At 35.6% G+C, this 17,565-nt stretch overlaps 1 protein-coding gene across 1 annotated transcript in view; it reads left to right on the top strand.

Annotated features, from left to right (window-relative positions):
• LOC116346457 (protein embryonic gonad-like) overlaps positions 1 to 17,565 on the top strand; it is a 47,970-nt gene that overhangs the window by 9,847 nt on the left and 20,558 nt on the right. The window lies entirely within an intron of this gene.

Genomic DNA, 17,565 nt, shown 5'->3' with positions numbered 1-17,565 from the left:
GCAAACAACGGTGCACGAAAACAAAAACTCACTAACGAGAGAACAAACCAATGAACAAACGACTGAAATACAAAATCTAATCGAATCAATGCATACTACAAATATATATACAGTTCGGTTGTATAGGCAGTGTGGTAAATGGAGAAAATCCTTCAAAATTCGCTTTTTGTGAGTGGTTATTGCACAAATCAGCGGCGCTGCCCGCAAAAGAGAACACAATGCAAAGACAGAAAAAGAGATAAACAAGAAAAAAATAACACAACAGTATGCCATTTAATCAGCTTATTTGCTTGGCAAATTTACTGGAATATTGTAAATTATTTAACGTGTTAACTCTTATTTATACCGCAAAATTTCTTCGAATTTCAGTTAAAACTGGCACATCAATGACCAATCGAAAAATGATGCGTGCGAAATTCCAACAAAAACCAACGCACAGAGTGTGAGCACAAGGGAGGGACACAACGATTACACACGCTAGAAAATGCATCATATATTACACATATATTGTATATGTGCTGCCAAAAAAAATATCTTAAGCACTCAATTTATAACGTTTTTTTGGTCGCTCTCGCGTAATTTTGTAAATCCGTAAAGTGAAGAAAACGCACGCGCACGGAAACATCACATGCAAACGAAAATGGATTTTTTCTTGTTGTTTTTGTTCATTTCAATTTTAGTACGAACGACACATACACATGCACACATTGAACACAACGAGAAAAGGTAGCCAGTCAATCAGGCATCTGGTAAACGCATGGCATGTTGTCTCTCATTTCATACGAATTGAAAACACGTAAATCACATCGATTCCGAATGACGAAAGGCTAAGAGATGATGGCACGAAAATGAAAAATAAAGAATAAACATCAGCAGCACCAAAAGGTGTGTGCGGTAAGCAATATGAAGATGCACCACGAAAACGAGATGTAAGTGACACCGAAAGTATCATCGCTTGATTGACGATCAAAAACAGCTTGAACTGTCGTTTAAAATGTAAACGAGCATGAATTAAGTGGATCATTTGGATTTGATTTGAATATATGTTTCTTCTTTTTCTTTTCCAGAGAAGAGAGGCTAAGTCGATAACGATATCCAAAGTGCCGATTTGTTAGTCAGTTATATATGCGCACTAGTCGGTGACATTGTTGCCCTTTTGCTGATTTCGGAATTTCTCTTATACACTTTACTCCTAAAAAAAACTCTAGCTTCAGCTCTTTCCGCATTGTGGGCCGTTGTTCTTACGAGCTCGCGCTTAAAAATGTGCTCGAGGTGTGTCATTGTGCGCTCATTGAGTGTTGCAACTATTGCTTTCTCATAAAGCTAAAATATATCTAATGGAAATGTTGTTAAAGCTAAAAATGCAGTTGGTGTCAAGATCTTGTTCTTAATCGTATTTTATTTCGTTGTTATTTTTTTTCGTTCATTTCATCGTTCGTTGTTTGTTTCGCTGATTACCGATTTCATTTTTTTTTTTTTCTCCGCACAGTGTACGGCCATCGAAAATATGTGCTGTTCCGTTTGCACTTGGTGCATGGTTTCACAGTAAACTGGTGTGCGCATCTTCAATTTCACCAACAGGAATTTTTTCGATTGATGTCACACTAACAGATTGTGTGTGCGCAATTGCGCGCGCACACCTCTGACTATCTTTTCTCAATTCGTCGGAACCACAAACATCCAGAAACTCACTCACATCACTTGCTTTCTCTCTTTTACTCGAATGCTTTCTCTCTCTATCTCTCTTGCTCACTGGCTATGCCATCACACTGCACCTTGTTGCTTTTAGTTTTGTGTGTAAGCAGTTAGCGATCGCGCGCACATTTTTATCCATTTTCATACGGAACAAAAAAAGAATAACAGAAAAATGAGCAAAGCACACACACAAAAAGTTCACCATATGAGGAGAAATGAAGAGAAAAAAAAAGAGGCAACGAAACATCGTAATCGGTTAAATAGTGTGTATATTTGCGTATGGCACTGCAATAAACGGTCTCTTTCTTTCTGGTATGTGAGAGAGTACAATCTTGGTGCCAAATCATCATCTCTTTGCAGCACACACACACACACACACACACGGACACACAATAATGCTCATATTGTGCTCGATGTGTGCGCGAGCGCGATCATCGGCGGCAAATTAAATCGCCGTGACTGATTTATGACTTTGTTCCATTTTTCGTCGTTTCTACTGAACTCTCTCAAGTGAGAGCGCTCGCGCATTTTACTCGTCTTCAATATTTTTTATTATGATATTGTTACCTTCCTCTCTATCTTCCTCTCACAGTGCCGTTGCACTGTGTATCGTGTCTGTAGTGCGCACAATTACCTTTACCAATTCTGTTCATCATATCATGACCGCCACTTCTCACTCTGGTGCAAGCGCACATATTTACACTCTTGTGGCATGTCTTTCTTTCTCTCTCTCTTTCTCTTTCTTCTGATCTTAACTTCAGGTAATACACATTCATTGTGTATGTTTTTTTCGGCGGATTATTGTTATAATTATTCCCATTTTAGGCGTTCAACATTGAATATTATGAGTTCCGAGTATTAATTCCTAAAGTTGACTTGATTCATCGATATCAACAACAAGCAACGAAAGAAGACGACACGAAAAAAACCAGCAGCAATATAATCAACGATTGTGTCTTTGTATATATTATTTTATTCAGTGTTATGTATATATATTTTTTTTGAGATCCCTTCGCCGAAAATCTTCACACTCCTTGCATAAAGTGGCGAGACCACTCAACGGAACACGCATGTACAATGCCAAATTTATTGTGTGCATTATTAATTTTATTAACCGCTTAACATGAATATGATAAATACTTAAGTGACATACAAAAATCACTGTAGCAGCAACAACAACAGCAAGAACAAGAACAATGACAGCAACAACATGCCGATAAAGAAGCACTTAAAGTGCCATGTCAATGATTTTAATCAACATCTGAAGCCCAATAACATGGTAACCAAAAGGGATCGTGTACATACCTCTCTTTCTAGGCCAATATCGCCCAAAACAATTCAAAAGGCATATAAAAGGAAAGTGAACACCTTGGAAGGAGACAAAAAAAGAGCAATCGTTTTGAAGAAGACACACACACACACACAAAAAAAAACTCTGTGTTTGTTCGATCAAAATAAAACGATTAAATCCTATCAATTCATATAAACGCACTTTTATTTCATCATCTCAATTTAGAACAAACCGGGGGGAAAACGACTTTACGAACACATATATGTCTAATCCAGATTGTTATTGTGTTCACATTTAATATGCGTCAAAAAGTCACAAACCGATTATTCATATGAGTCAATGTGTCTTTTCTCACACATCGATTCTTTGAGTGTCGGTTTTTGTTGAATGGGTTAAATGATAAATTTGCCTGAATGTTTTTGCTTTTATTCGCCTCATCCGTTCCGTTAGAGACAAAAAGTGAACCGAAAACCGAAAAACAAGCCAACACATTGAGAAATGAAGTGAGCATTTTCAATGGGCGCACAAAACAATAATGAAATAGAACAGAAAGTAACCCCTTTTGGCATATTTATTAATGTTCATCCGTTTGTCTCAAAATGCAACAGCATAGCACACAACGGCCATGTTAAATCGATTGGATACCTCGTGCGTTCAACAGCACGCATGCAAAGAACACCGAAATAAAAAAGAAACATATGAATAAGATTGCTTTTAAGAGATAGCCCAAAGAACACGAACAACGGTGGCATCAGTGAATCTTTAAAAAAAAATCATGACTTTAAGCACTGCTAAATATCATTTTCAGTGCCGTGAATGTAATACATTGTAATTGGGAGATGCGCTTGACGCGTTTTTGTGATTTGTTTTGCATTTCAATGTTCCTTAATTTTCCACAGTTAGTTGTTGTTGGTTTTCACTCTCCGTCTCTCTCTCTGGCCATATATTTCTGGTTCATTGTCATTTGACCAGTCGGGTCTTTGTTCCAAAAATTTGAAAGAAGCACTTACTCTTGGTTAGAGAAGCACGTAAAAGAATCGGTTAATAAAAGTATTTCAAGTGTGATGATTTCGACCATAAGCCACTTAAATTGTGTGTACTTCATTGTGCAGCCAACCAACTAGATAACAACGAGGGTCATGCCGATGTGTGTGTGTGTGCGCGAGCATTTTGCTCTCGTTTTGTTGCTCGATTTAAAGAAGATGCTCAAACCATAATATATATGTACTTGAAAGATACAAATGAAATGATCATATGTGTATCGCCATTAATTCATCGTTGACAATAGACATAATGCCTTCTTTTCCTTTTATTTTCGTTGTACATTTAAACGTCTCAGGGGCAAAAGAAGCGTCATTTACAAGTTGATGCTGACTTATGGTCTTCTTCTCACGTTCGAACATTGCATTTGAATGGTGTTAAAAATTTGCAAAATGAGTCAAATTTGGCCGAGGTATTTTTGAACAAGTATATACTTTGTTTTGGCGCAGTTAATAAATTCATCAAAAACTACCAAAATGAGCAGAGAGTAATTCAAAGCCGGTTCAAATGCTTACATTTAAAATCACGACCAAAAGGCCATTCTTCCCTCTTTTCTTTCATTCTTTTCGATATACAAAAAAAAAACATTTTTTTTTTGGTTTTGCAAAACCAAATGTGATCATTACACAACCGAAAGTCAAAGAGAAGCCAGTTCACATGCCATCGAATATATTTTACACATTTCGAATCCTGGACAGGCAATTCGATTCAAACAGATCGAATGAGATATGAAGAGTCACTTACAACACTGACATTTATCCAATCGGTAAGCAGCGTGCAAGAAAAAAAATATCAATTTGATCGATTTACTTTTCCCGATTGCTGAATGCCATTGAATAGAAAGTATGTCGATCGGACTGCGAAGGGCGAAGCAGGACAAAAAAAAATGTGTATAAATTCGCCGGCAAATTGAAAACAGAGTGAAAGAGTTCGAGCGAAGATAAAAAGAGAATAAAAGCATTTCCACAGACCACACAAAGATAAATATGGATTGTCGATCAGCATCACAACAACAAATCAAAAACCGAACGATGAACGGCAATCGATGAACAAAACCGTTGTCAACATGTTCAGACCGAATGTTTGACTATCAAATTGTGCTCACATACTCTCTTTCATTTCACACACAGACACAAACAAACATTGAGCAAACGGTTGAAGCGTCTTTGGATCAGACCATTTTCAATCGCGCACACCAGCCCGCTATATACTCGCGATTCGGTAAATATTTGCACTGTGAGATAAATATCGTTTGGCTGACAATTTACCCATTTTAGGAGCGAAAGATTGAAAATCAACACATTTGCAATATTGCAAAACGAAAAAGAAAAATATATAAATGGATTCCATTTGGATTAAGCTCAATCAAATCGATGTTTTTCACATTGCAAATCGAACGAAGAGAGAGAGAGAACATTTTATTTGTCTTTTGCCAATATGCATTAGCGCTGTGTTTGTGTTTCTTTTTTTTCTCGTTCTCTCCGCTAAAAAACCCCGTTTTGCCTGATAAAACAAATAAAAGTCGCCATAAATATGAACAAGTATATTTCGTATGCGCGCACGTTCACATTTTCGTCGCACATTTTCTTTTGGGCATATGCGTAAACCTAAACACAGCGACCAAGTGAAATAAGAAAAGAAAAAAAATGCTAATCAAATCGATCGTGTGTCTATTGAACAGAAGCCATTTGGGAGCAATTTTTGTTGTTGTTGTCGTTGTCGTAATTTTATTTCATTCGTTGCAAATCATATGATGATCAGTTTCTTATCGCTTTGCATAACAAGTACTTTCCATTTTTGATTACGTATGAACCATAGAGGGAATGAGAGTGATTGAAAGATACAATGTAAAGAAAAGGGATAGAAAAATCATTCCAGAAACCGTCATTTTTAAATAATGTCGTTGATTTATGCGACGACCAAACAAGAACCACACAGAGACACATAAATTCGAAGCTTATTAAATGTAAATATTCTCGAATTAAGAATGGACGAGAAGATTTGTTTTGTTCATTTACATCATATGTTCTGTGCCACTTCAAGTCTATTAGTTGGAGTTGGATCTTGTTTTGTACCGCAAATTCCCATAGCATAATTTCTTTTGCGTTCTTTGGTGGTGAATGTGTGTGCCAAAATGCATAACGATCGTTTGAAGTGAAAAAAGTCCTATGCCGAGAATATTTCACAAGCGAATGACCATAATCGTCACCATGATAAATATACGTGAGCGTTGTTACATGCAGATCAAGTCAAAGCCCATTTTATGTTCTATCAGTCAAGGTTGATTCGATTGTCATCGTGATCACAATTTCGCTTGTGTTTGCTGCATGCTGCTTCGTCTGCTACTCTTTGACTGTCTTTTTGACTCTCTTTCTCTCTTTCATCGTCAACATCATTTCATGTCATTTGCATTGGATTTCCATGTGTACCTTTTTCGAATCAATTTGATTAATTGATTTCGGCAGCCACACGATTTAAATGATTCGATGTTGTTCGGAACCGTTGTTTTTTGTTGTTGTTGTTGTTGTTGTTGTTTAAGACGTTCCCATGCAAACTGCACACGTTCAAGGGAAATTGCATCGTTGAACTAGCCAATCTGCAGCTTGTCGTCTTGTTATTTTGAGTGGGTATTTTTTTCTCTCTCTCTTGAAAATTTTCAATGAAATGCATGAATAAGAATGGGTAGAGGGACATTAGTTCGTTGATGAAGTGCTGCGTCATCAAGGATCATGCAAATAATAACGGTTGTCACATGACATCATTTATAAGAATCACATTTTCTTCCCATCTTTCATTTAAATTTGAAACAGTTCAATATGTATATATTATTTTTTGATGAGTCGCCGAAAATCGATTTAAATATCTTAATCGATTTCCATTCATTATAATGCTACTAAAAACTTCTTTAAAAAAAATTATAATTTAAATGTAAAAACATGTCCAAAATATTAAGAAACAAAAACCCTTTCAATAAACTCAATGCCTTATATCATTGCGCAAAAATCTATAGAATGAATAAGATCGATTCAATGGAGATGGTATCGCCATGATGTATCAGCAAGTTTGAATTAATTTTGTGGGCGGAAACCAATTAAACAAACGCGTTTTGACTCGTTGCTCACACAAAATGTATCTCATCATCATCATCGTCACCACCGTCGTTTGCCGACGAATGCCACAGTATTTGTGAGTTGGACGACGTGCGAATCCACAAACAAAAAAGACATAATTAATTATTATATTTGATCGGAAAATGGTAATGGCCATTGGATGCGGCGGCAGTGTTTCTTTCTTTTGTCATTTTTTTTTGCTGCAATTCGCTTTTCTTCGACTTTCTTCATGCCTTACTGTTTTTTTTTTCTCTCTCTCTTCTTTCGATCTCTCGACTGAATGCATTCGATTTTTGATGCGATTCAACTGAATATGACTGACACACACAAAGACAATAACAGGAATTGAAAAGGGCAACGCGCAAAAGTCTTTTCGTCAACTTGATTAATCACATTAAAGACACGCCAATAATTTATCGAAGCGGCTTACAAATGACGGCCGAGTGTAAGAAAAAATCACGAGAGTCGCACCAAAAAAAGACAAAAAAAACAATTCACCGCTCTGATTATTTGCAACTGACTTTGAAAGTAAATCAAGCCAGTTGCGCGTTCAGTAGGTGAAGAGAACAACGTATTATGGAACCGAAAATATAACAACAACATTTTGTTCAACAGAAAAAAACGAGAAGTTTCATGAGCACGTTAAATGTCGATGCGTGTACATGGCATTGCACTTGGAGTAGAATGGAATCGTGGCGGCTGGCAAAAAAGATTTAAAAAGATGCGATTTCTGATCTGTGCGGAGGAAGAAGTTCATGCATTTCATCTGATTATTCGGATATTGAACCAAGGCGTACTTTATATATAATCGAAGTAGTTTATATGTTCCCTCACGACCAAAATACATGCATGTGGCTAATGAATCATTGTGTGTTTTTTTTTTCGAAATATTCTGGTTCAGTTTTCATGCAGTTTAGTTTTTGCGGAGTGCGGCGTGAATTGATCAAAATCGAAGTGAAAACATTGAATTCCGCGGCAAGTTGTGCTCAATACCGCGATTTTAATAAATAATTTTCAAGATTGTAAATAATCTTAAACGGCAAATGCATGTTAATTAAAAATGATAATGAGTTTGTTATTTTTTTTTCGGTTGCTGCTTCCAAAACATCTGAATCAAAATTTCATTTCATTTGTTGCACATTGCCTGTTTTTTTTTTTTTTTTTTGTTCGACAAGCAAAACACCAAAAACAGACTTAACGCGTTGAATATATGTGCAAAACATGTGTAACGCATTTTCCAATCGACTGCATCGACAGCGAAGAGATGTGCTGTCGATTTATTGACTTTTTGATTTAATGTTTTCTCGGTGGCGGTCCTTCTCCCACTCCATATCAAAAGTGATTCTTATGATAGAGTAAAAAAATATATACACATGCACTCATTTCCAGAGAGAATGACAAGATTTATGAACGACAAAATACGCACAACAAATATTCCAAATACAGAACAACGAAATAAAACGATATGTCATGCGCACAAAATAAGAAATTACAAATTCGATTCGATTGAATTTTATACATTTTTATAGGACATTGACATGTTTATGCTTCAGTTCATTTTCAGAAATTAATCACAAGCCAAACTAACAAAATCCAAGCAGCGATTGCTTGATTTTTTGAACTGACTTTACAGTTTTCATTTTGACATTTTACATTTTCACAATGCGAATCCTGTACATCATATTCACCGTGTGCGTTGTACTGCTTTACTTACGCTCTTTTCAGTCTCCTGTTCTTTTTGGTTGTTGATTTTTCTTTCATTTCATCGTCTACTTGGAGAAGTGCGGTGTATATATCTTACATTGACTGCAGTTGAACGGATTGCGTATGCAAGCAAGAAGCAAGTAACTGCCAAATGTAGAATGAATTAGCAAGCGAGAGAGAAAGAGAGCATAAAAAATCAAGAGCAAAATCAAAATACGATTACGTAGCAGCTATTATGCACTAAATATATGGAATTTTAAGAAGTGAAGTTGCAACTGGCGTTGGTACTTAATGTCATATCGAACAATGTGAGTACTCATTTTGCCATAAAAAAAGCCCATCGAATTCCATGTAACGTGATATTGCTGCTTCGAATATCCATTTTTCTCTTTTATTCGATTGTCTTTTTGTTTCGCACAGAAAAAAAATGTGTATTTTTGTTGATTTTGTCGATCGATAGACCGTAGGCATATTGACGACTGAACAAAAACGAAATATTCGATATCTACCTGTTTTACTTCAATTTTGCACTGCATTATTTTGTTTTTACCTGTGCATATCGTGCATTTTCAAATTCAGTTTGCATCAGATAAATTTTTATGTTATTTTTTCTTCGTGGTTTTTTAATTCAATTTTTTTTTCATGTGCAGTCCTTGTTGTCGTTTTTCTTTACAAAAATAAAAGAATACGCATTCTTGAACGAAATAGATGACCGCAATCGATGACGGAAACAAGTACATGCAAAATGATAAATAAAATAAAATTTAAGCGATAAAATTTAATAATAATAACGGTAAATTATTAGGTCCAGAAGCGTTTATCGAGTCTCAATTTCTAAATTGATGGTTTGAATTCGGTGTTGGTTCGTTAAAAATGCGTTAAGTATGGTTTGTTCAACGCAATGCTCACGCGTTGGCGTGTCATACCATTCCGATAGTATATGTGCATGAAATGATGATGTACAGGGCAATCAACAAACGGCAGCTCGTTTGCAATTCACTTGGCAAAAATGCCGAAGAGTTGTGTATGTTGTCCGATTGCAAAAGTGCGATCATCTCGCGAAAAAAAACACGCCGCCGGCTATATTGTGATCGTTCAAAAATCCATAAAGTCATTTTTAATTCGATTACGGAATGTTAAAATGATTGATGCAGATAATGTTGCAAAGCACATTTTCAACCGAAGAATCACACATGCCCGATTAATTGCTGGTATGTTGTTTGAATATCAAATCATTATTTTACTAAAAAAAGATGATTGCGACATTTCAGTAATTCCGTCTTCCCAACACATAGACACAAAAGTGTAAAAACACCCGCAGAATACAATTACAACAAACGTTTGACGTCGGAAAAAAAAAGAATATTCATCTAATGACACCAACAAATTTCAAAATATGGCTTTTGTTGATTTTAATCATAGCATGACGTGAGCCTGATTGACTTGAATCAAAATAAAACGACAAATTTTAAAAGATGACTTGTCACGTATCGCACCGATTTTTTTTAGTTGATAAATATGAAGGAAGGTGTTTTTGTTTTGTGTGTGTGCGTTATTTGTGGTATGATCTTAGGCAAATGTATACCCAAATCGTGGGTTCGAATAACTTTTTCTGTCAACGCTTGAAAATAAATCGCTCCAAATACATACAAATCACATAAGTATGCCTGGTTTCGAATGATGAACAGAAATTGTAACGATTTTTTACGAAAGAGATTCATATTTGACTCACTTGTGATTCACCACGTGTTCGACCGCAACATGATGTCTTTTTTTTTGTTTTTGAAGAAGATATTCAAACGGCGTTTTGCTCTCAATGAAACGATGATAGAAAAAATAATTTTTTCTTGTCAAATAAGACAAAGCAAGAGAGAGAAGGCAAGAAAGACAAAAAATTAGCATTTCGAATGTATTTTTTAGAAACTTTTTAGGCGCGAATTAGATGTATTCTGTCCATTTCGAATCATATTAGCATTTTCTGCTGAGATTTGCCTGTTATTTCTTCTTTCTCTTTATTTCAACATAAAATTTAATGTCCAAACAAGGCATATTGCAAACAATGTTACGTGCGTTCGAACCGTGACACTATATGCAAGAAATGAAGGAGAGAGAAAAACACAATAAACAAACAAATGTTGGAAGAAGATCATAAAATTAAGGTGTTAATGTCGATCAGTAAACCATCAGAGAATGAAAAATGCATAAAATGTATACTTGATCCGGATTGCGGTTCATTCTAAACGTTGAATACGACTGAATGGGAGTTAAATGCTGATGATCCGATATCGCGTCGCGTTCGCACGGTAACAGCAAATAAGGGAATGTTTTAACATTCAATTTAATAAATTTATCGCCCACTTGAAGTTGAACTCGAGTTTTGATGTTTTTCAACTCACATTACTTACTATTTTTAGATCGCATTGACTTTTAGATATATATTGTTTTTTTTCGTGTATTTGCGTTTGTTTTTCTTTCCATATCGTTTCTTCTTAATTGTGAACAAATTATCCATTTCAGCGCCGAATATTTTTATATGACATTTTTGAGCGCTCGCGCCTATGCTGATGTACATATTACTTTCTTCAGCTAGCCGCGAAGTAAATATTCATGTTTTGTGCGTGCGATGACCGAAATGGATCATTAATCCAAATATTTTAAGTGAAACAATTTGTAAATCCCATTCAAACTGTTATATATTCTTAGTTTCATGTTTGGGTTTTTTCGGGTATTTGCTCGGTCGTTGTGTCGGTATGTCCATCTCATCAGCCAAATATGGTCAAATGTCATTGATTCACTGACGCACACTAATGGAGAAAAAAAATTATTTATGTTGTTCAGATGAACGACAAGCGAGCGAAACTATTTCACAAAAATCATTAAAAATTCAAACGCGGTTTCCACCATCTCATATATTACGGAGAAAAATAACAACAACATGATCGTCAATCACACGCAATTCTGTCCACTAGCTTTCAAAAAGACTTTATACGAATGAATCATTTTCACAAATTATCAAAATATGCTAATGTGCAAATGTTAATCTTAATTGGGCCGGTTCAGTTTTTGTCCCTCTGCTCACAACGAATTGATCGTCTCACACATTCAATTCCATTAAACATTTAACGAAAAAAAAAATTGTGATTTAGAAGTGCGTGTGTTAATTTTTCTTAATCAATTTTCTGATCTCAATCTCATTATCTCACCGTATATATCCGTAATGCGATTGTGTGCTTTAATGGATTTGTAAATATTCTAGTATGTAAATTATTGTTGCTGAAAATGTTGAAAGCCGCTATTTAGATTTAAAAAAAAGCCGAATGCTCCTCTGCCGCCATTTATTATGAATCAAACGAAAAATGTTGCAACAAATTGCGATTACAAATTCATTTGAAATTTCAAATTTTTCAATGGCTTATCATATTCACGTTCCCACTTAATCGCTCACTTTGTTCCAGGCATAAATCCGATACAAGTGCAAATATGTATTGAGAGAATATCCACACACACACACACACACACACACACTCACGACAAATCTTGCGAACGAAAAAAAACCATTCCCGTATAAAACAAAAGGTGACGTTATTTATGAAAATCAGCGCGTGACTTTGGTGTCCTATACAAAGTTAATCGTGAAAACAAAGGCAAAGCGATCGTACATACACACAGCGACAAAACAAAAAATGAACAGAGTTAAACATTCGAGCCCGTAATTTGTAAAGTGCGCTACTGCTGAATAGACGATGGTGATCGCTGTCTCAAATTTGCTCCTTATGCGCATTCGATGCCTGTTGCTATAATGAAATGCATTAAATGCCGCCGTTTGCCGGCAAACATGCTACATTCTAATAAAAAAAATTTCTCGCTTTTCGTGTGTTAAACTGCACAGTATACAAATTAAGCGGCAAGCTTAAGTGGTGGTTGTGCTGGTCACCAATTCTGGATCGGTCTTTTGTCTTTTCCATTCCAAAACGAGCAATATCAACAACAACCATTCAGGAGATGAAAAGAAAAAGAATAAAAAAAGGGAATCGAATTGAGCATTAAATAATAAATTGTTATAGTATATTGGTTGGCAGAGTCAGAGGTGGGATTGAATAGATTAAAGCATCATCAAACATAATAGATTAGTAGAGATCTAAATTTGTTGCACAAACGCACTCTTCTTCTCTCTCGCACTTATTTACCAAAAAAAAAAAAGAGTCAGCGCACACATGATCTATTCGCGCAAAATTTACGTGACATCGTTGTTTCGATTCGAATCGGATGCATTGTTCTTTCTGACCATGGCGGTGTACTTGTTGAATCTGTGCAATTGCTTCCCCGCATATCATCTTCACTGAACAAGCAATATTGGACAAAAGAAAGCGGTCGAATGGTAGCTCTTTTGCTTGCGCACTCCAAGCAACACAATGCTCGGCAAAAGTTCAGCGTTTAGCGCTCAAACAAAACAACAGAGTGAAAAAAAAAACAAAAACAAAATCAACAACAATAACGAATGACTTTGCTTTTGTTTTCTTCAACTCATATATGTGTGTGTGTCGGCCATTTCAAACGAAATGCGCGCGCTTTTTTCGCTCTCGCATACTGCAATTTCCATTGGGTTTGCCTTTATTTTGCTTGCTAACGACTTAACACGAGACTCAGGCACACGCATATCATTTGCAAACGATATATATATCTATATGTATGCGAGATGAACGCGAATATTTTAATAATAGCACATAGACAAGCGCATTTGTAATTTGTATGCAATCCCAATGCGATGAGCTGTTAGCTGATTATGCTCTTTCTCGTGCACTTACTCATTTTGCTTTTTCAATCCAACAGTCGAAAATGAGAACGAATTAACTATGTGCGGCGTTTTTATTTTTATTTTTTCGTTACAATCGATAGATTTTCCACCATGCACCCAACATGCATACATGTGTGTTGGGTGAGAAAACGAATAAATAATCGGCCAGGCGATCGTTTGAATTTTCAATACATGTTCAATTGCATCTCTCTTCTTTTATCTATTTTTCCTCTGGTCTTATCGTCGAATGGGTGAATTGTGCTTTCCGAACGCGTAAATTATTCCAAATATTTTTAATGTATAAATAAAATATGTCAATTCACGATGTTATTGCATTGTATATGGTCGATACACGAGCGAACAAATACGCACACGCTCACTCAAAATGATCGATCTTATTCAAAGCGTTCGTCTGATAACAAAATGTATTGAAAACAAAAGCCAAGCGAAAATAACGCTAAGTCTCTCTTCTGTGCAAAATGAATTATATGTATGACTATCGATGTGACAAGGAATAGGAAAGCAAACCGACATGAATGAGAGCGTTCGATACAACGAATGAAACAGACACGATCAATACGAATTGGCGAGGCACAATGCCTACTCGACAATTGTGCATGCCATCAATTGTCCACACAATTGATTCTCAAGTGGTTTTGCGCGACTCTTAACATAAAGGCCCCAGCCGATTGCCAATTAGTTTGAATTTTGTCGATACTTAAAATCTAATAAGTACCATCATTGGTCTTTCACGGATTACGCCTTATATATAAATAATACATTAAAAATGAATGTTTTTAGCTCCATTTTCATCATTTAAAGAATCTACATTGTCTAAAAAAAAAAATTTCTTGTTGCACTTTGAATGGCAATAGTTTTCTATCGTAGGCGGAAATAAAATAATAATTCATCGATGCACATACACAAAAGATACACAGAAGGTGAAAACACATAATAAAAGTGAGAATATCAACAAAAAAAACACACAGAAACGATTCAAAATTAATATTTCAATTATACACGGTTTTATTCGAATGACCGCCGTGACAACCATAAATATGCGATCATGATAAATTTTATTTGACATGAATTTGATGTTGAATCTACGGTGCGGTGCATATATATATGTTTTTGTTATAGAGAATACATTGTATGCCTTGTCTTGTTCGTTCTAAATATTTGCCAATGATGAGAGATCGTGTTTATCGCGTTTGTAAAATCTGGACTCATTGAGCTTTATTGCGCAAATCGTCAGCACGAAAAGCAGCATGTGTTCGAGAAAGAGAGAGATCTTATTTTTTTCCCCGGTTCGATATGCACATGCTACAAGGAATTGGATGGCAACGATCACGGCAGCTGTTGTTTGCACGATTTTACGATCACACAAATGTCAGTTGACATTGAGCAGCCCAAGCTTCGATTATTATTGTTGCGCACACACACACATACATACAAAATGCAGCAGCATTTCTCATGATGATGGTGCAAACATTGATAACTTCATTTGAATTTGAAACAAATCGAAATCAATTAAACCGATTCCATATCGTGTTGAAATCGATGTAGAATTACCCAAAATAGTTTCCAATTCACCGGTATCTTTTTAAAAACTCAATTGAACGTAATTTCAAAATAAAAAAGAATTCTTCACAAAAAAATTATTTCCCTGCAAATAAATCACTCTTCAAATCGAAAATATGGTTTTTTATGCAAAAGATAATTAGTGTGACAAGATAATATGCTTCAAACAAAAAAAAAACAATTTCAGTCCAATCGGTTAATTGAATCTTGTATCTCACAGCGAGTATTAAAGTTTTCGTTTTTTTAGCTGTTGTGCGCGATACATTTAATCAACTTCATGATGTGTTCCCTCCGATCGCGTCTGACAAATGATCTAAATATACATTTATATATAAAATATAAGATCGATCGATGTTGATTCGAATGCATAACCGAGATGTACACCGACAAATTAATCGCGTTCATCCATAATTCAATGCACAAATGACAGTTGATATCAATTTTATAAATTGCTCTGAAAATAAATTAATAAATCGAGAATCGACAGTATGTATGACTGTGTGTGTGTGTGTGCATTTCACCAGAATTGTTGTGTGTGAATGCGCTTGCACAATTGTACATTCTTCAGTTGTTGAGCCAAATCAATGTGTCGTGCGCGAACCAATTTTTTGTTGTTGTTGTTTTATTCGATTCAATCGATTTCGAGCGCAACTGGAAAACTAAATCATAAACGCTTCATTGAAAAAGCTTTGAAAATGCAGCAACAGCAACAGCACTTCTGTCAGTCACAAAACAAAAAAGGGTCAAAAGACAAAAACGTTTTGCGATATAAAACGCTAACAATGTTCAATTCATTATAATTTAAAATGATGATGCGCCTATTTGTTACCTTGCATGCGCTGCAACATCGCGAACGAAGTAAAAAAAATCGACCAATTCAGTTTGACGTTGCAATCTTTTCATATATATATATTTTTTTTTGTACCGTCGGTCGGTTGTGTCCATTGAAACGCGTTTTCCACTCCCGTTTACGAATGTCGCTAGAATTAAACGAAAGAAAACCACATTGATGCGGCATACAATGCCAGAGAGAAAATCGAACAAATATACAGATGTGATAAAAGAGAGAAATGAAATATTCACAATCAATCCGGTGCAACCCAAGCAAAATACCAACGAAGAAGAATACAACAGCACATTTTTTTAAATAACAAACTGAAAATGTGGCAATCATTCGGTAGTTGTGTTCGATATTGTACAGTGATGGCGCGTGTTTTATTTGTCGCCGTAAATATGATTCAATTGTTGTCTAGGAGTTGGCATACACACCGCTTAAAGTTCTCTGTTTTTTCTGCGATGGATTCACAATGCTTGGAACTCAAACTATTATTGATTTATCTCAGTAAATCAAATCGTGTTTTAGCTACGAAAAAAAATTATTCAAATTACATCAAATCAATATGGGTGGAAAACCATTTAATTTGAATCTTTGAAAGTCTTTTAAAGCTTTGTATAAAACCAAACATCTTCGTGCATAAATTCTACGGAGTCTACCCCTAGACGGTTGTTCTTCCCTCTATCTCTTTCTCTCTTTGGTTTCCACTCTGTATATTTCGTTGCATCCAATGTTCGGCGGCCCAGACACAGAACCGATTACAGTAAATAATCACTTTGATCGATTAAATTCATATTGTCAACAATTCACAAACGTACAATTGAACAAAAAAAAATGGCAATCATGGAATCTATATCGAAACGCCACATCAAAAACCGAAGAAGAATGTGAGATAAGCGTATGTGTGTGTGCGAGAGAGATTCCGTCTTTTTTTCATTCGCAATAAATATGTAATACAAGTGCAATTAGGATTGCAATGAATATAGGAGATCTCTTCCTCTCATTCTGTGACGACAGTTAAACTGTCTCGGGCATTTTTTTTTTGCTGTCCGCATATCTAATGCATATGCACTTAATTTGTGATTTCTTTCACTCGAACACACTCTGTCACCAATTCCATCGTATTTCTCGATGTGTGTCTTTAGTATATATACATATATTGTTATGCTCTTGTTTTATCATCATTGGTTTGCCGCAAATATTAGTCTTGGCTCTTTGTTGTCATTGTTTGGCACAATGAACGCCGCACAATGTTTGTTTGTTTTTTCGTTTTGTTTTCTTGTGAAAACCATTCGCATATGGTCATATTTCATTCGAGTTTCATTGCGCTGCGCGAGCACAGAGAAAAAGATTGCAATGTGTGTATATTGTTTTGCGCCACACCAATAATGGTGAGTAGTGAAGGCGCTGTTCAGTTGTGTTGCTTGTAACGAAGGTGAGATAAATAATTATTCATCGGGTCGTGTTACTTAATTAAAAAGGAAAAACAGCTAGCAACACACACACACACACA

This window comes from Contarinia nasturtii, unplaced genomic scaffold (genome assembly GCF_009176525.2).
Source record: "Contarinia nasturtii isolate CC-2019 unplaced genomic scaffold, AAFC_CNas_1.1 Cnas_scaffold_129, whole genome shotgun sequence".
In the NCBI taxonomy this organism is placed as follows: domain Eukaryota; kingdom Metazoa; phylum Arthropoda; class Insecta; order Diptera; family Cecidomyiidae; genus Contarinia; species Contarinia nasturtii.
Note: the sequence above shows the minus strand (reverse complement) of the source record. Positions and strands in the feature narration are given on the sequence as shown.